At 37.8% G+C, this 20,453-nt stretch overlaps 1 protein-coding gene across 1 annotated transcript in view; it reads left to right on the forward strand.

The window, feature by feature from the left end:
- cacna1g (calcium channel, voltage-dependent, T type, alpha 1G subunit) overlaps positions 1 to 20,453 on the forward strand; it is a 224,892-nt gene that overhangs the window by 74,127 nt on the left and 130,312 nt on the right. The gene's annotated exons all lie outside the window — the stretch shown is intronic.

Raw genomic sequence — 20,453 nt, forward strand, 5'->3', positions numbered from 1 at the left:
TTTTTTCAGATGAATCCAAATGTCCTGGCTCTTCCAGGCTTTTTAATGGTAATTATGGGGTGTTTTTTTTTGTCTGTTGTCCAAAAGAAGTCCAATAAAGTGCATCCATCCATAATAAAATGTGCCTCACATTTCTCCAGAGGGTGAATAAAGGCCTCCTGTAGTTAATCAATGTTTTGTTATAAACATTTTCATATTTAAAACTTTATAAACAGACATTTCGGACTTCTGCTAACTGTTCTATGCTTGTTAGATCAGGTCTATGCTTGTTTTTAAATATAACCCCTATTGGATTCGTCTGAAAGAAGAAAGTCATATACACCTAGGATGCCTTGAGGGTTAGTAAATTATGGGGTTATTTTCATTTTTGGGTGAACTATCCCTTTAAAACAAAGGTCTGTTGTTTCTTGATTAGCTTCTTCTGAAAGGGTTAAATACTGGAAAATATTAATTAATCAGATTAAGTTGAGGATTATTGTTTGACACAGGGTGATTGCCTCACAACACAAGTTCTGTCATTTGTTTCGAAACACAGTGGTTTATTTGTACTCCTACACATGCACACAGTGGTCACTTAGGGCCAAAAGATGGTGCAAAAAAAAGAAAGGGCCAACTGCTTGTCAAATTATATTTGCGAAAACGTGGCTAACATGCATTCAGGAAACTCGTTCTCAAGTGGGTTATTTAAGATGCCCTGTGAGCAACTGAGCATTCTGCTGATATTTACTGAGTGTGATGGATTATGACATGCCAGGAGATTGGCTGGGCTATTTTGATCATTCCTCAAACAGGAGTTTGGGGCAGCAGGAGGGGTTTGGATCCACAATGGAGATGAACAGGTTTTCTTTGAGGATCCCAGCCAGATGCTCTCCAGGGTGATATAAAGATGTTTAAAAGGACTCCCGAGCAGTCAGGGCCCTCCAACGGACCACCCACTCCAAGCCTCTACCTCCTCATCACTGTTTGTGGTGAGAGGAGAGACTCTGAAATTAAGCTCCATGTCAACCAGATGGTTCCAATTGGGTCTGTTTGCTGGAATTACTCTTTCGTCATTGCAAACCGAGAGCCAGAGTTAATAGTGATGTTAACAAGTGAACTTTGCTGTTTAATGTTTAACAAAGGCAATGAATAGTCCACACTTCACATATACACCATTCCATTGCTTAGATTAAAGGATGTATATTCAGGTTTATTTAGTCTGTTTCTTTCCTGTTGAAAAACACTGCTAGTGTATAGGTGAAAGGAAACATGCCAATACAAGATGACTTCAGGAGTGGAGATGCTCTAATTTGTTGTGTTTTATTGAACTGACTCAAGTGTGAACTCCAGTGTGATGTCTGTCAATAAATGTTTTAATAAATATCAGTTTTTTTTATATATTAATGTATTATTTGAGTTAACTTTAAAATTGTCTCAGGTTATGAATGTAACCTTGGTTCCCTGAGTAGGGAACGAGACACTGCGCCCTCTAGGGGTCGCTATGGGGAACACCTCGTCGTGACCTGTGTCTGAACCATACAATGGAAAAACGCCAACGCGTTGGCCTGCGACAGCCTCTGACGTCACTACTGGCGCGAGTATAAATAAGCGCCCGGAGAGCACGCCATTTACTTCTTCGTCTGAAGCTTGCGTCCGAAGCATGGCTTAGGAAGCTAGAGGACGCAGTGTCTCGTTCCCTACCCAGGGAACCAAGGTTACATTCGTAACCTGAGACGTTCCCTTTCAAGGGAACTTTGAACTGCATCCTCTAGGGGTCGCTATGGGGAACAATATACCCACGCCGCCATGCTGAGGAGAGTGCAGGCCAGATTCATGGCAAACACTAAGTACCAACTCTACCATTTCCAAGGGAGTTGCCCCTGGGATGTTTAGACGGCTGTTCGTGACATTATCCCTTACGGCCAGAGGCCTAGGCTACATACCCAACTTACCTGTTAGGGCCTCGACCCAGGGTAGAGCTCAAGGCTTGGAATCAAGAAGGATTCCTTTAAAGGGATATGGCTAAGAACCCAGTATTTATACAAGGTCTCGCCTGTCACACAGGGTTAACCGCTTGCTCTCGCACAAGCTTGCTGAAAATTCTGTCTCAACAGATCCCTAGCAGAAACACCCTGTTTAGATGGGTATCTGAGGATACATGGGTGGAGTGGCGCCCAAGATGAACGGGCTTTTACCAACTCAAGAAAGGGCATGAAGCAACCGCGCGAAGCCCTCACCATAAAGGATTTAAGAAAGAACGCAGAGCACTAGCGTGCGAACTTACCACAGTGTGGATTTCAGAAAGTGCACAAAGACCTCGCGTGTACACTTACCATAACATGGATTTCGAAATACTGTTCAAAGGAGGGGCTCTCGTGGCACTCTGATCGAGTCTCTCACAAATGGAATGGTGCATCTCAAAACAGTATGTTTGAGAGTCACCAACCCAATCTGAGCGCTCTGGGGGAAAAAAACAGAGAACTCTGTCTCATATGAGAGGAGAACTCCGAATTTAGAGTAGCGCGCTCATAGGCGACCCTCCTTGGAAAAGGGGAGTGCTGCTTACTACCACGAGAAACACCCAGATATCCCCTCAACATTGAGGGAGCTCTGGATTGGAAAACGGTCTTAAAAACCTTGGTTGAGAGACCTGAAGCTACGAGTTGTGCCTTCTCAGAGATCACACCTACAGCCTCTAAGCTCCATGCGGGGGCAAACCCTCCGCCTGCGAGAGGAGATCTCTCCTGACAGGAACCTCCCATGGAGTACCGTCAAAAAAGAGAAATCAGGCCCAGGAATCGTACCTGGCCAGAACGGGGCTAATAACAGCAGCCGAACACCGTCCCGGCGCACTCTCTCCAGAACTCCTGGGTGCAGAGCAATCGGGGAAAAAACCGTACAGATGAAGCCTCTGCCTTGTCTGTACAATGGCGTCCAGCCCCATTGGAACTGGATGAGTCAGAGGAAGCCAGAGGGGACAGCGCGATGCTCTCTTGAGTCGCAACAGATCCACCCGAGTCTGGCCAACCCCTACAACTCTGCTTCATCACCTCAGTGTGAAGCCGCCATTCCCCGGGCCTCGGCCCCTGCCTCAACAGGATGTCTGTTCCCATATTAAGATGCCCAGGAATGTGACTGCTCTCAGCGAGAGGAGTTCTCCCTGGGACCATCGTTGAGGGACTTAAGTGGCCAGGAGGCCCCGTAGGGTGACCTGGCCGGACATCCATGAAATTCCCTGCAGTGCTGAGCCAGCTTTGATGATCAGCGAGGCTCCCGCAGAAGCCTGTGACCTCCTACGCCTAATACCGGAGCACTGTAAAGGAAACTCACAGAGTTTTTTTTTTTTTTTAGTCGACACATAACCACCAGCAATTTAATACACAAGTATATACAGAAAGGGTTACAATTTTACTTACCCACCCTCCTGTATCGGAGCCCCCCTCAAGGGGCGCCTCCTTTTAGTCCGGACCATCAGTAAGGTGGTTGTTCTGTGAACATAAAACCATCCAAAACATCATAAGTCCAGCATAGGAGACTGTTATGCAAGAAATTCCCCACCTAACCTCAATTAGGTGGAGAGCTGGTGGTTACAGGGGAATAAGGCAAAGGAGGATAAAAAACAGAAGTTAAAAAACACCCAAGGGAATGAGTAGCTACGTTAGGTATCGCTCCGATTCGGACGAGAATGCTGCCTCATCTGAATCACATCCCTCAGGTCCTGCTTACCTCCTCGTGACCCACGATTCCTCTTACTCTTACCTGTCGGCTGGGGAGGAGCGCGAGCCGCAACACTAGCCTTCTGCGCCTGTCTTTGATCCTCAGATCGAGACGGGCCAGGACCCCTATATTTTTCGGGCTCGGACCTGAACCTTTGTGGAATGAAGGATTTAAAGGCAGCTGAGCGCGCCCTTGCCTCACTGAACTTCTCGACCACTGTCTCAACGGAGGTACCGAAAAGTTCGGAAGGCTAGACCGGAGCATCGAGAAGACAGCCCCTTTCTTTCCTCCCGATGTCTGCCAGGTTCACCCACAGATGTCTCTCCGTTACCACCATGGCCGCCATAGACCTACCCATGGCAGAGGCAGCCTGCTTGGTAGCAAGAAGAGAGAGGTCTGTGGTGCGGCGCAGCTCAGCGACCTGATCAGCTGAAAGGCCCTCGCCTTCATCCAGGTCCTTTAGCAGGTCAGCCTGATAAGCCTGAAGCACTGCCATCTGCCAACCTCTAACAGCTCCACATACGCAGGGCAGGAGGATTGAGAAGACTCAGCCTCAGCTTCTTCGCCACCCTCAAACATCTCCTGCTCTTCCTGGGAAGAACCCAGCAGAGCACAAACTTCAGTATCAGAAAGGGTTAATGACAACACATCTTCCTCCTGAAGTTCACTCTCGTCTGCCGCCAAAGAGCGCGAAAGGGAAAGTCCCTCTCTAAACTCCTCAGCAAGCTCCATCTGCGATCCCCACGAGCTCATTCTCCTCCGTGCCTCAGCAGCGGCGGGTCCTGAACCGCGGGAATCAGACGGCCATCCCTCTTTCCTTGAAAAAAGAGACAGACGAGAGTGGAGCTTTTTCATAGAAAAATGCTCGCAGTGCACGCAGATCGCCCCCTCAAGGACATCGCGTGCATGCTCTTCACCCAAAAAAGAGACGCAAAGACTGTGTGTGTCATCAGGTGTCAAATAACGCCGACACGGATGTACACACTGTCTAAACGCCTTACTAGTGGATGCCATGATAAATAGAGAAAGATCGCTCTTACCGTGGTCGTTATCTCAGAATGCACGCTTCAAACAAAAAAGTAAATGAAGACGAAGAAGATAATGACGTGCTCTCCGGGCGCTTTTTTAAAGTCGAGCCGGTAGTGACGTCAGAGGCTGTCGCCGGCCAACGCGTTGGCATTTTTTCATTGTATGCTTCAGACACGGGTCACGACGAGGTGTTCCCAAAAGCAACCCCTAGAGGACGCAGTTCGAAGTTCCCTTGAAAGGGAAATATATATATACCTTGTAAAAATTATACAGTTATGGTTTTTTATTACTTTAACTCATCAAAATAATTTAACCATATATATTGAGATATAAAGATTTAAAGGATTTTAGCCATTTGTTGATTACCGGTCATAACATGAAAATAATTATTGCCTTACCAGTATTGGTCAGAATTTAAATGTTGGTGGATCTCTAGTTTATATGCATTTTCATTTAAATAAAAAAAAAAACAGCCAGCGTTTTTACCTCAGTTTTTCATAAACAACTGTTGTTTTTCCTTCTTGAAAGAGAATTTGATCCTAATTCATGAAGCCTGACAGTTCTGTACACTGAACATTCTGTACTTTTCTCCTTCACCTCTGACATTTAACTACTTTTTTTGGTTCAGGGCTGCACTGTGAGGGGATAAGGTTTTGGACAGGATAAGGAAAAGGACATGAGTTTATAAAAAAAAATAAAAATAAAAAAAATCTCAAAATGCCTGTGCCCCTCCATGTCTTTACATACATTGTAAGTGCCTGACAACTGTGTACCACTGTGAAGGCTGTTTATCTTATGCGGCCTGCCCTTTTCCTCAGTCTTTTATTATATCTCTCCATATTGATTTTTTTATAGTCTGCATCTGTCTTCAAAGTGTATTTTGTACTGTTAAAGTGCAACCGTAATCGACTTTCAATGTCTCTATTATTTGAAAAATGTTACACAAATCTTTAAGTCTATGGCCATTAGTCTTAGGTACAGTTCACACATGGATCACTTTCATGGGTCTCATTTCAATTTTCTAACAAAACAAACAAAAATGGTGGTTAGATTCTTAGTTAAGCCAAACAGAAGACTTCGAGGCACTTCCTGCCTGTCAATCATAACCAAGTGTGGTAGTTAATAGTTTAATAGCATCCAAGTTTAGTTTTATTTAGCCATTTTGCTAACTCAGTTTTGTTACATTATTAAAGTGGTTACTTTACTGTTGAAGTCCCTTCATCATTTATACTATTTAAACTCTTAGTAATCTAATTTTATAGCTTTCTTGACCTTGCCTTGAGTGATGCTTCATTTTAGATAGCATTTAAAAGCTAATTATGATGATTTTGCCATTTCACTCTTGAACATGTTAATGGCAGCTTTAAAGGACTTACCAAAATGTTTCTAATAACAAGGTTATTTTAAGACAAACTATGTCTTTCACTTTGTCTTTTATGTTGCGGTAATATAATCAACACTGACTCTGAGAGGCATATTTTGGAGGTCGTAAGCTGTATTGGTAAGGCTATGTCCATACAAAGCCACAGGTTTCCCTATCTGATCTTTTTTCCCCGTCGCTTTAAATATCTGCGTCCACACGAAACCAAAAAAAACCAACACAAACTGATGTAGTATACATGCCAGACCAGTATGAGGAGCTGCAATTCTGCTACAGAGATACACTAAAAATGGAGAAGAATACTTGGACTATGCGCATAAACCTTGCGTGCAGTATACAAACGAACATGGAGCAATACATTTATTAATCTGTGTTAATGTTAATTAATAAAAAGACAATCGTTCAGTGTTTGTTCATCTTTTGGTTGCCGTTACGTGACGTAGTGTGTCTGACTAGGGCTGAGATATGGACTGATGACGTCATAGTTTCAGAAAATATACGGATTCGCTGTTTACCAGAAAATGGAAGGGCGGTGTTTTCAGATTTAACCACTCTGGGACCTGGTTTCAAAAAATATTGGTTTCACTCTCCCAAAACACTGGATCCGTTTGGACGAAACGCCTATACAATACAAAATTTATGAGTATACAACTAAACGTGTCTCCATGTGAATGGCACCTAAATGGCTCTTAAAGGTACAGTTCACCCAAAAAATTTAAATTCTGTCACCCTCATGTCATTTCAAATTCGTAAGATATACGTTCATCTTTGGAACAAAAATTAAGATATTTTTTATTAAATCTGAGCATGTTCTGACCCTGCATAGACAGCAACACAACTGAAATGTTCCCAGGCCGCAAAAAGTAGAAAGGACATCATTAAAATATAGTCCATGTGCAGAAGGATGCGTGGTACCCTCGAAAAAAGGTGGAAAACATGATTTGGAGGAGAAGAATTGTTGAATTTATTTTGTCATTATTTTTGTTTTCTTTGTGCACAAAAAGAATTCTTGTAGCTTCGTAAAATTATGGTTGAACCACTGATGACACATGGGCTGTTTTACTAATGTCCATACTACCTTTCTGGGTCTGGGAACATTTCATTTGTGTTGCTGTTTATGCAGTGTCAAAAAGCTCTCTGATTTCACCGATTTGTGTTCTGAATGTGATCGAAGGTCTTACTGGTTTGGAACAAAATTGGGGTGAGTAATTAATGAAAGAATTTACATTTTTGGGTGAGCTATCCCTTATTTTAGGAGCACTACAATAAAGTGCTTTAGGAGCACTGCAGGGTTTGTTTCAGTCATCATTTCAGTGCATAATGAGAAGATGGAGAGAGAAAGAGGGAGACTGATCTCAGGACATCACGAGAGAAAACACTTCACCTTACCTCTGGTTTCCTCACATTGTAACTTTTAGGGTCTCACCTGTCGCTATGCTAATACATACCAGGAGACTGTGTTTGACTGCTTGCGGCTGTCTTTATGTGTGTGTGTGTGTGTGTGAGTGTGTTTGTGTGGGAGAGAGAAGAAAGATAGCAGGCTGTCACTGATGACTGTGAATAGGTCTGCTTTAATCTTGACTGGACTGCAATTCTCCTCACTGTTTCAGCCAGAGGGAAGACATGATCTAGTCTCGCTCTAACAAGCCCCATATAAGCCAGAAGAAATAGTCAGCCAGGAATGCAAAAGCAGAAAGTCTGTTTTTTCTCCCTCAATGATAAATTAATGAGGTAAACAATAGGAAATTCCAAGATTCCAAAGACCTTTTTACAGTTTTAGTGGAATCTCTTTGCAGTATGTGGAGGGAGTATTTGTGACTGTCATTCAGATTTTTAAGTGGGTGGATTTCAGTCATTCAAACGGTGTCTTTAAATGACATGTTCCCACCAACAAATCATGTGTCTATTGTTATTATCATCCCTTTCAAAACTCCTACTGAGATCAGTGTTGTCTCTTATGAAATAGCAGTGGGCCAAGAGATTTTCCTTGAAAAGCAGATGTATCCTGAAAAAACCGGGAGTAGATACTTGGGTGACCTCAGAGAAGTTTCCTTTTTGAGATGGTCAGATCTGAAAGATTTATGACCTGCATATTTTTAAGATTAATACTGTATCACTGTCCGTTTGCATAGTAGAGTGCGAGAACAGATGGAGAATATGATTTCTGCTAAAATATACATGCCTCACATACCCAGCCTAGCATGAGCATTTGAACAAACAGAATTAGGCCTACTGTACATAATGGTGTTGAACATTGAGCTCCTGAAGGAAACGAAAACAGACGAACATGAGAAACATATATTAGACCTATTTCTATCATTTGTGCTTTTGATCAAAGTTCTCACGTCTGGACAAATCTGACAGGCTTCTTTTTTTTTTAATCAAAGTTATTTTTATTATTTTTTTGTTTAGAAGAAATGCTTATGAAATGTGCCCTCTCCTGTCTCTTAAAGGTGAAGCATTTAATTTCTGTGTAAAACAAACACACAGTTTGGGCAGAAATAGACACTTCAGTCCAAAGTATACTTAAAGGGATTGTTCACCCAAAAATGAAAATGCTGTCATTAATTACTCAACCTCATGCCGTTCCAAACCTGTAAGATCTCAAGTCATCTTTGGAACACAAATTAAGATATTTTTTATTTAAACCTGAGAGCTTTCTGACAGATAGACTGATTGACTGATTGATTCCATGCTTATTTTAACACAAAGCTAGCCTGAGTGAGAATTGCATTGAACTCTAAAGGGATTTGTGAGCGTTAACCACAACCATGACTGGCTCTAATGCGCTGCGTGTTTGGCTGTGTTCAGTGATCTAGCATGGATTTGTCTGTGACCTGTCTCTGTTTTGTAATTCAAGGATGTGCGTTTACCTCAGCGAAGAGACTGGAGGGCATTTTAAAAGGAAGCAGCCCACTGAACTGGGACCAGTTTGCTCTCAGGATCTTGTTTTTTGTTGTTTGCTTTTTGCTGTAAAAATAGCTCTATGCCCCTTTGTGTCGGCACTCTGATTCTAATGAGATGCCATCCATATTTTGGCTTAAAAATGTTTTATTCATTATCCCTTAGCATAGAGGGGAAATTTTCTTTCTATTCCTGATCACGCACAAGTGAATAAACATCATACTTTTCAGCATCTGTCATTTACTTGCAGATGGTGCTGGGGGTCATGATTGCTTAATACTCACGCAGTTGTTAAATAATAAAGCTTTGAAATGGGAAGATGTACTCTGGCTAACTTATTTTTTTCTTTTTGGTAATGGTTTGTTTGCAAGATGGATCACGTATTTAGCAGTGGATGTTTATATATTCATACACACCTTCCCAATAACAGGACATTTTGTAAATCTGTTACATTTACTGTAATGAAAGGGGAAAAATACTCCTCTGTTTATGAAAATATGACCACTGACAATCACCATAATCATTGCAAACTGATGGATCTTCTCCGATAGCACGTTTGGGAAATGATCATATTGCCATTCAGCTCAATTTTCTTGACCGATGATCTTCTCTCGCCTTAAAAGATTTCCGTTGCTATTGTGAGTCTGGCTCATATATTAAAGAGACATGGCCTTCTGGAAATCGATCAAAAGCCAATCAGTTCCATACCTGCGTTAATCTAATCTTTCTTCACACATCTGAGAGAAGACACACAATATTTTCTCAGACTAATAAAATAGTAGACATTAGTACCACGTCTACTTTCATACAGTAGAAGATAATATTTATTTGTAATAATAAAACAGGAGATTAATTTAATCATCTTTTCCATTGCTGTTTTTAACAAAATTTGTTTATATTTCATAAAAGGAGGAAAAAAACACTTATCTTACAGACATATCTTTTACAGTCTTTAAATGTACCTTATTTTAACTGTTTTATATATACATGCAACAGTGTATGCATGCAGTAGATAATAGTAATAATAATAATAATAATAAATATTTAGGAGAGTAATTGTACCATTCTTTTTGATTTCATAAAAAGAGGAAAAACAACACTTGTCTTACAGACAGTTTTTCTAAATGTGCCATATTGTAACTGTATATGTTTGTGTATGTGTGTGTATAAGAATAATAATAATAATAATGATGATGATGATGATGATGATATTTTAGTAATCTTTTAACTACTTTAATACATTAAATGATAATAATAATAATAATAAATGTTAAGAAGTAGAGTCATTTAATCATCTTCCCACCATTTATATAATAATAATAATAATAATATAAGATTTGTAATTATAATTATAATAATTGTGGTGTTTTGTTTGTCAAAAAGGTAGAAAACAGCTGTAACATTTTGATAAATGTGCCTTATAATAATAATAATAATAATTATTATTATTATTTTATTTTAATCATGTTGCAGACATTAATAAATATATATATATATGTGTGTGTAATTATTATTATTATTATGATTATTAGAATTATTAAAATAAAAATTTAATTAAATAATGTTTTATGAATGTTTTATTATTATTATTCAATGATATAATAACAATATACACATCTCCCTATTTTTAAATATTGTTTCTAGACCTAAAGAAAGTTTTCAAAAATGTCTGTAATGACTGGGTACCTGCGTGAATTCCAATTTTTTTTTTTTTTTTTTTACTGTGTTGTTTTCCAGTGGATCAGTAGTTGCAGTGGTTGTTATAATGCAGTGGTTCTCAACTGGTTTGGCCTTGGGACCCATGTTATCAAGCCACGACCCACTTGTTTTAATGCTTCTAGGCACAGCCTTAGTAATCGATATTGGTTTTGTGATAATCTCGTATGACAGGAGTTACCTACTCCCATTTAAAATAAAAATCCACTAAAACTGTGTTTTCGTGTCCCAGTGTGCATGAATGGCTTATCAGTTAGAACCTGTGCCCTGGAGACAGGCAGCCAGAGGCTTTGAGGCGATGTTGGAGGGAAGGAGAGAAGGAAGACGAGGGGTGAGCCGACCTGATTGTCTCCGTGCCTCAGGGGCCCTGTTGGCGAGAGGCAGATGCCACCATACTTTGACACAACCATTGGCCTTGTCACTCTTCCAGCGTCATTAGAGACACAGAGGCAGCAGTATGTACCCTCATTCGAGGCCAGACAAAATGCATTTTTTATCAAATAAGTGAGCTACATGCTTCATCATTGTGTGAGAGTTTAGTCTGTGTGTTATAGAGTAATATTGGAGTGTGTGATTGGGAATGTGAGTTGCCAAGTGCAGTTAAGATCAATTAAATCACATTACTTAATTCCCAGTTTTAGCAGTGTCTTGGGGTCCATACTTGCATGTGATTATCTGTATGTATATAACATTTCCCAGTGTGCCAGTGGAAAACTCACATGCTTACAGCAGACTCAAGCCAGGAAACACCTCTGCTCCTTTGTGCTCTGAAATGTCTGTTGCTAGGCAACATTGGCTTTCATCATGAAGACTCATAGTTCAGTAGAATAATGTCTCAATTACTGTTTTGATGACAGGCATTAGAACGGTATAGCAACCAATTTATTGGTTCATAGCAAAAATGCGCGCTAAGGTCTGAAGACTTAACACGTAACACTTTTTCATCTAAAAGTTAACTAGCGCCTGAAACTTTGAAAGCATTCAGTCACATTTAAATTACTATATGCATAGGACAGATTGAAAGTTTGAAATTTGATTGAAAATTGATTATTTATTTCTTTATTACAAGTGAAATTATTTATGTCTGCTAATTGATGTACAGAACATAATTAATTTTTTTTTCTGCTTGCTTGCATTTGGAAACAGTAATTATAAGCCTAATCATTACATTTATTTATTTTATAAATAAAAATAAATTGTTTATAGAACTTTTAGTAGCAAAACTATTTATTGGACACAATAAAGTAATTGCTTAATTACATGTAATAATTTTTATTAATAAAATGTCTTCATTTTTTTTTAATTAGGGGATTTTAGTAGCAAAAATCATTATTAATAATATTAACGGGCGGTTTCTCCATGAGGGCGATTGGGCGATGCACCACCAAAGCGCGAAAGGGAGGGACTTTTTTTCTATCACATTCAGCCACAGTGTTACGCTAGCTTTCACTATTCTAGACTATTCAGTTATCAGTTGAACTTAAACTTGATCGACATAGAGATGAACGTTACCTCAGAGCAGATGAAGTGAGTAATGTAAGTTAGCAGTGTAATGTAATATAATGCGATATAAGTGAGTAATGTGATTTAAGTGAGCAGTGTAATACAAATGAGCTGTGTAATAATATAAGTAATGTTGTAAATGAGCTGTGTAATATAAGTGAGTTGTGTAAATAGTGATTTATGTGACTTCAGTTATTTTTTTATTAAACTGATTTTGAAGTGAAATGTTTTTTTGGAAAACCACATCATGGCTTCAGTCTTCATTTGCTGCCGAATTGTGTTAATACACATATAGAAACATAAGGAGAGCAAGAGATAGATTGAGTCAGTTTATTTTTAATGAATACTATAATAGTTCAGTTTCCTTTACATCTTTAACTAGCCATTATTTATCAAATGAATGGGTGACCTATCTTCATTAATCATGCAAACATTTGCCCCCACTGAGAGAATTGGCAGGAGGCGCCACTGAATATTAATATTCATTTATTTGGTTCAGACACAGATAAATAGACTTATCCTCACATTTATTTATTTATTAATAGATTTTTCTTCTGTTCCTTTATTAATTTTAGACACATCTTTACTTTATTAATGAAAAATAACTTAAGATTTTTCTAGACATTATTATTACATAATTATTATTATAATTATTATTATGTTCTTCTATAGATTTTAGCAACAATACTAAGAAGTTATTTTTATCAGTAAAATAAAATGTGAGGATTTGTCTGTCCAAAACCAAATGCATTATTATTATTTTATTATTATCAAATAGTTTTTCTAGTAATATCCATATGCATTGATAATAGTGATAAAGATATGCATAGTGTTGTGATGTACTGTTAAACTTCTTTTAATGCGCTTTATTGACAGCAGTGATTGACAGCAGTAGAGTACACTTGCCAATCTCTCTACAATGATGAACTCTGGCCTTTCCTGCTACATCAAAGCAGCTAATCTTGCCATGGAAACTCTACTTTCTGATGCTAAATCAGGTCTTTGCACTCCTGTGCATATCTCCCTTGGAAGCACTTTCATGTTATTTTGAACAATTAAAACACCAGTGTCAGGTGTCAAAGCATGGCTCACAGCCATCACAGGAGGCAGCATGGATCAGCGAAAACGTCCTCAGCTGAGTGGCAGCAGGGCTGATCTGGTAATAATTTGATAGACTGCTCAGCATGTGTGTGTATATGTGTGTATGTGCATATCCTTGATTCTGAGTGAGTGAATGAATGGATGAATGAATGAATTAACGATTGAATGAACGAACGAACGAATGAATGAATGAATCCTGCTGATTTCATATTATGGACATTATTAACACAATTCATAACCCATTTATCAGTCAGTATTCTTGGCAGAAGTATGTGAATGGTTGCCATTTTAAAACATCATTTATATTGTTATTTATATCGTTATTTTATATGCTTTATTTATATACCTTATTTAAGTTACTTTAAGTATTCCAATAGGTTTGATTGTCAATCAAGCATTGTTTTGTAAAAATTGGGATTTGAAAAATACAGTGATTGGAATATTTGTATGCAAATAGTCACTATGTAAATGTCCATAGCTTTAATTATTTCTATGGTGAATAAGGGTTTTAAGATATTGTCTATAGGACTTAAAGGGAACACTTATGTACAGATTAGTGGAGCATCTGCAGGGAACAGAGGAGAGGATCTAACTGACTGGAGAGTAGTCATGGGGGCTCTAGTGTCTCATTCATCTTTGTTGGACTAAGTGGACTCAACGCTCTGAAGAGTCTGACGCAGATGGAGAAAAGACAGAGACACATTGAAGTACTGCGCAAAATGAACAGGGCCTTAATTGAGCGAATGAACAAGCTAATGCTCCGCGGCAGAAAATCGTTGTCTCTTGGCACAACATTCCTTGCTTTCTGTGTGTACAGCCTCTGTAAGTGTGAACTGTTTGGCACATTCCAATTAGTCCTTATTGCCTTCTTAACTTCATGTCATGGCTCTTTGATTCTTAGTTTTGCCTGGGTTAGTAGTGATGGGTGAATTCATGTATTGACCTTTTTGATGTTATTTCTGGACTAGTAAGGCTGAGTAAAATATAGAAAATTCACAATGATTTTGCTGGCGTATGGCAGTGTTTTAATGTGCTTTTTATTTGGCCTTTAAATTTCTTGAAAACTGTGTTGTAATCTTACAATTTCCAAGTATTAGCATTTAGATTAAAAAGCATCTCTGATTTTTGAGCACAAAAAGCACACCTGATTTTTACTTTGGCAAAAGTGGCATTCAAGACGTTTTGATTCTCTTTCATGAATTGGTTTAAACTTTCAGTCAATCGCTTAACTATTTATTTGATTCATATGTTTTCTGAGAAAAGGGAGGTGTGCTCTGATTGGCCAGCTATCCAGTGCATTGTGATTGGCCGAATGCTTTAAACATGTGACGGAAATGTTACTCCCCTCATCATACTTTTATGACATGTCCCAGTTAGAACACAGGGGCGATAAGACAAATATAAACCCGTCAGAAACGAGGCATTTGTTGCATCCAGTGGGGACATATTTACTGATTATAATGACTTAAACTGTCAAGTTACAGTATAAAAAAGTTACTTTTTGTTGTTGGTTAATTTATAGAAATTATTAATATTTTTCCCTGTGTTCATCTAGTAGAATACATTGAAACCGTGTACTCAAGTCTAAAATGTATCCAAATTGCTTAGCCCAACTTTTTTGTGCTTCAAGCTTGTGCTGCAAGCTAACGCTTGAACATCAACACAGCAGGTTAACAAATCCAGTAACCATTTTCAGATCTTGACCGTTTCACCTCTTCAGCCATGCATGTTTATCCATGTGTTTTGGTTAGAACAGCGTGTTGTGTTTGTGTCCCACAGCGAGTTTCTAATTTTAAACCTAGTTTTTCCTCATCTCGGAAGTTCACTCTTTTTTTTTTTTAGCAGAATCTGGATTTTTACACTTAACAGACAAGCAACTGCTCCTAACAAACCTTTCTAGTTTTAAGCAGCTCCCTGGTGTGGAGCAAAGAGTGGCTCTTTTAGCACTTCTTCAGTCAGATGTCCCCAGTTTTGTCAGCGTTCCATCACAAGATTCCTTCCTCACTGATCCACAGAGACTTCTGATCTTGTAACAGAACTGCCGGTTCTAAAAAGTTGACTCAAAGGAGAAGATGCTGAGGAAATCTAAATGCTTTTATAGCCATCTGGCCTTTAAATTGCTTCTGAGGGTTTTTAATATTTTCTCTCAAACTCTCGCTTCCTTTTAGAACCTGGCAAATGCTTTTGGACCACGGCCTCTGAAGCATCTGTACATAAAAGAACATGCAAAAATGTTTGCATCTCAATTTTTCAGTAGATTAAATCTACTGATCTACTGATTATGATGTTTGCTTTACATATTGTATTTAACATTTGAGATACTTCTGTCACTTGCTAAGAGGCTCATCATGTATTTATTCAGAGATGTAAGAGGCAGCAGCAGAAAACTTACACCTCCATCTGCTCGCTAAGCCTTCATACATCTCTCTCTTCTATTGTTTGGTTTCGTAATGCTGTGCTCCACATCCATGCTGATGCAGAAATGAAATGGTTTTATTTCTGCGCCGTTTTTATCTGGGAGGTCATGCAGGACTAATCGTTAACAGTGAGGCAAACAAAGGACTCTGTGCACTAGACAAGACTCTCATTGTTAAAGGAATAGTTTACAGCAAAGTGAAAATTCTGTCATCATTTATTCACCCTCTAGTTATTTCAAACCTGTATGAGTTTCTTTCTTCTGTTAACCACAGAAGATGATATTTTGAAGAATGTTGGTACCCAAACAGTTGACGGTAGCCATTGACTACCATGAAAATTCTGTGGAAGTCAATGGCTACCGTCAACTGTTTGGTTACAAACATTCTTCACTATATATTCTTTTGTGTTCAAATAATGATTGCTAGCCAGTGCCTTTCAAATATTTGGAACAACTGAGGACATGACAAAATTGACATTTGAGTGAACTGTCCCTTTAAGAGAGGTCAGGGTCAGTGTTACCTCAGACTCTCCTCTGTTCACCCTAGAGGACTGCAGCTAACTTTACAGTTAAACTTTAAGTGCACTTGAAAAAGGAGCTTCACATTCACATTCCCCACAGACTCTTTCCCAAGTCCTTAGAATTACATATCTGCCTTTTTTTCACAGCTTTAGTCTTTTACTTCACAGACGTTTGACAGATGGGCTTGTCTGAGGAATGTGGATGTGTCAGATGTGAGCTTGATGACTCTGAAATATTGACTGAAGTCAAGACTATCTTGTGTCATATTCATCTCTGCCAACAGAGATCTGGAGAAGCTAGTTAGATGAATCTTGGTCGATTCTGTCTATCAGGATATCTTATAATTTTGTTTTTAGTTCAAGCTTGGATGCTTCAACCAGAAACATCTTGCATCTATTTGTTGTATATTAGGATATATTTTAGAATTATTATTATTTAGATTTTGTTATTATTTATTTCATGCATTCATTTAATAATTAGTTTATTTAACGTTTTTAGCATTTAAATTTCATTGCACTCATGGTGACTTCTAAGTTGACTCTGAAATGTATTTATGCAATTTATTTTCTTATGATCACTGTTTATTTATGTATTTATTTATTTTAGTTTTAGAAACTTTTTCCTTTACCATTTTTATGATTATTTTTCTTTTTCTGATTGCTTTTATTTAGGAGTACATTTTATTTATTTTACATGTTTAATTTATTTTATTATTAGCATGTTAGTTTTAGACCCCTTTTTGAAATGATTACTGTGAAACTTATCTTTTCTTTAATTTTGCATCTTTATTTATGAATTTATTTATTTTTCTTAGCTTGTTTCATAAATATATTCATAAATGTTTCCTTTTAGACATTATTTCTTTTAGACACTGTTTACTTTTAATTTACTTCATTTCTTAATTAAGAGCAATACATATTTATTTCACATTTATGTTTTTATTTGAGAATTCATTTCTTTATTAACATTAAAGAAAAACGCCACTGTTCTTTCCTCAACTTAGAAAAGTTGATACTTACCTCTCCCATCTTAGTGCATGGCGCCACTATGCTAGCATTTAGCTTAGCACCATTCATTCCTTAGAATCCAAACAGGGATGAATTTAGAAATTACCAAACACTTCCATGTTTTCTCTATTTAAAGACGGTTACATGAATAGTTACACGAGTAAGTATGGTGACACAAAACAAAATGTGGCAATTTTCTAAGTGGATGAAAAAAAAGATAACTATATTATATGGCGGAAGAGCACTTCGCAGCACTTTGAACTTGTTGCAGTAATATCATCAATTATGTTCTTAAGATATTTATGTATTCATTAATTCATTCATTCATGCATTCATTCATTCACTCATTCATGCATGCGTTTGTATTCAAAATCTACTTGGCTTAAAATTTCCACATTTAAATGGCCATGATTTATTTGCTTCAACTCCACCATTCTTGAAATAATAGATGCATGTTTACCGACTTGGGTGTGATAGTTTGACCATGTTTCATGGTTAATTACAAAACCTACTTAGGATGGGGTAGGACACAAAATGTCCTTTGCTGATGAGCGTACAATGACATAAAATGGTTCTTGCATTGGAGCAGGATGAATATTTTAGCACAAGTGGCACCAGCAGACTTAATCTTGCGAGGGTCCCAGTAAAGGGCCATGTCAGGACTTGCGACATGGGAGAATGTAAAAGCCCGGGATGAAACATAGTTAATGCCAAGAGCCTTGAATTAAACATTGGACATATGAAATATGGCTATCCATATGGGCTCCTGAGACCCTGGAGAAAGGGCCACTAAACATTAGAAGTGCCCGCATGCACAAATTTAGACTAGAAGGATTGAAATGTGAACAGTTAGAGATACTAAAGAGGAAGAGGAACTAAAATAAATACTCAGTGCATTTCTAGGAGATGCATTTGGCTTTATTATTTAGCTAGCTTTATTAACATTGCATGTTCTTAAAAATAGAATGTCCTCATAGTCCTGCATGCAGGACGCCCCCTCATTTATTCATTACTTAGCATAAGATAAGTTTATACCCAAGCTTGACAAATCTCAGCGTGTTGCTTATTCAGCCCACCTCTGTCAGTCTTTCAGGTGTGTTTGCTAGCATTAGTCTGCAATATCACACACACAAACATACACACGCCGTATTTCTTTGCCTTGTTACTTTCTTCCAGCCTGTCAGCAGAGTGAAAGTGAGGCTTTTCAGAGCATGAAGGGAGCCTCTTGAGGGAATTGGGCTCCACATAAACACAACATAAAGAGTTGATGAGGTTTTGATCTCAACGTTGCCTGTTAGTGAATCCCACCTACACTCCTCCAGCAGTGGTGAAGGGGGTCCACGTGAGAGAACGCGTGTCTGCTCATGGTGAGCAGTGGAAATGTTCTGTGTGCATCTGTATGTGTGCCACGGCCCACTGAGAAGCTTTCAGAAGCATAGAGATACCCGTTAAGGGTCACACAGCATTTTTAAGCTCAGGTTTTGGCCGTTTTTATGAGTTAATTAAAGCTCTTTATGAAGCTGAAATAATTTATAAGCACATGTTTCAGTGTTCTCATTTATTGTTTATAGGGGTTTGTGTGGATATTACTGTCCACGGGACGCTCTCAGTTTCGTCTTTTATTACTGCTCGCTGGTAAGGGAAACATTTGCAATGTCTGTGACTCGCTACATTCATTAACCCTTTTAATCCTGCGGGCATTTACGAGTTGCCGAAGGCGCTACCACTGTTTTTCTTGCTGTGAATATCGTTTTGGTTGCTTTAGATGTAAAAAAAAAAAAAAGGCATACAAGTAGACAACTTAAGGAAAACCTTCTGACAACTTGCTAGATAATGTGTCATGGGGTAGGTTGTATTCACTGAAATGCACCTGGCAACTTCCTTATTATTTCAATCTTTTCATAGGTTTCTATGGGAGTTTCTATATAGAGATAGAAGCAGTCAGCCAGTCATTATCACAGAATAAACCCCCGACAGCATAACCAAAGTCCCTGTTCGCTGAGTAAATAAATGAACGTGCAGTAATAATTCAAAATTATTTAATTATCTGGGCAAAAAGATTTTGGAGTAAAATAAAACCATTGAAATTCGTTGTCAATGGTCAGACATTATGCAAAATAAAATATTATGCAAAAATACTGCATAGTATGAGGAATAATATAAATAATTTGAATTGCAGAAATCTCTGTAATAAGAAAAAAAAAACTGGGCATTAATGGGTTAAGTTGCGAATTTTTTTTTTGGTACACTACGGTTCAAAAGTTTGTGTATATATGTACTTTTAAATAATTATCTATTATGTTCACTAATGCTCCATTAATTTGATCGAAGATTAAAGAGTAATATTGAGAAATATCATTTATTTCTGTAATGGCAAAGTTGAATTTTAAGCATCATTTCTCCAGTTTTCAGTGATTTGATCATTTAGAAATAATTCTAATATACTGACTTACTCCTTATATATTATAAATATAAACATTTCTTTTTATTATCAATGCTGAAAACATTTGTGCAGCTTAATATTTTGTATATACCGTGATACATTTTTTATTGATGAACAAAAAGAAAGTTTTTGCACTATTTATATAAAATGCATTTATATTTTACTTATATTTTTCTTTTTAAAAAATAAATAAATCTTACGGACCTCAAACTTTTGAAAGATAGTGTAATTGCATGATTTACTACTACCTATGTTGTGTTTCATCCATTAATTTTGTTTTACATTGTTTTTGAGTAATTTTCCTTCTTTCAGTTCCACTGACTCTCCTCTCTGCCTCCTGGTTCAGTGTATATAGATCAATGATGCCCGAGAGAAGTTAGCAGCTTGTAATTAGTCTTACGCCTTTCTGGAGGAAGAAGACACATTCTTTCTGTTTACATTATTCATGCAGAATAAATTATATGATCAATTACTAGCGGTGAGCTAAAAGGATGAAGGAACTCTGGGTTATTTATTCCCCACAAGTAAATCAAGAAAAATCATGACAAACATAATGACACCGTTGGCCTTGTAACGCATTTAGCTGGACTGACCTCATTTACGTGACAGAGAAAGCGATTTTAGCCTTTGAAATGTAATTTATTAAAGCTGTAGTAACTAAAATATGTGATCATTAACAATAATGTGATATTTTTTTTATTTTTTTTTTTACCTTGCTTTCTTTTCCAAAACAGA

Source organism: Carassius carassius, chromosome 40 (genome assembly GCF_963082965.1).
Source record: "Carassius carassius chromosome 40, fCarCar2.1, whole genome shotgun sequence".
In the NCBI taxonomy this organism is placed as follows: Eukaryota; Metazoa; Chordata; class Actinopteri; order Cypriniformes; family Cyprinidae; genus Carassius; species Carassius carassius.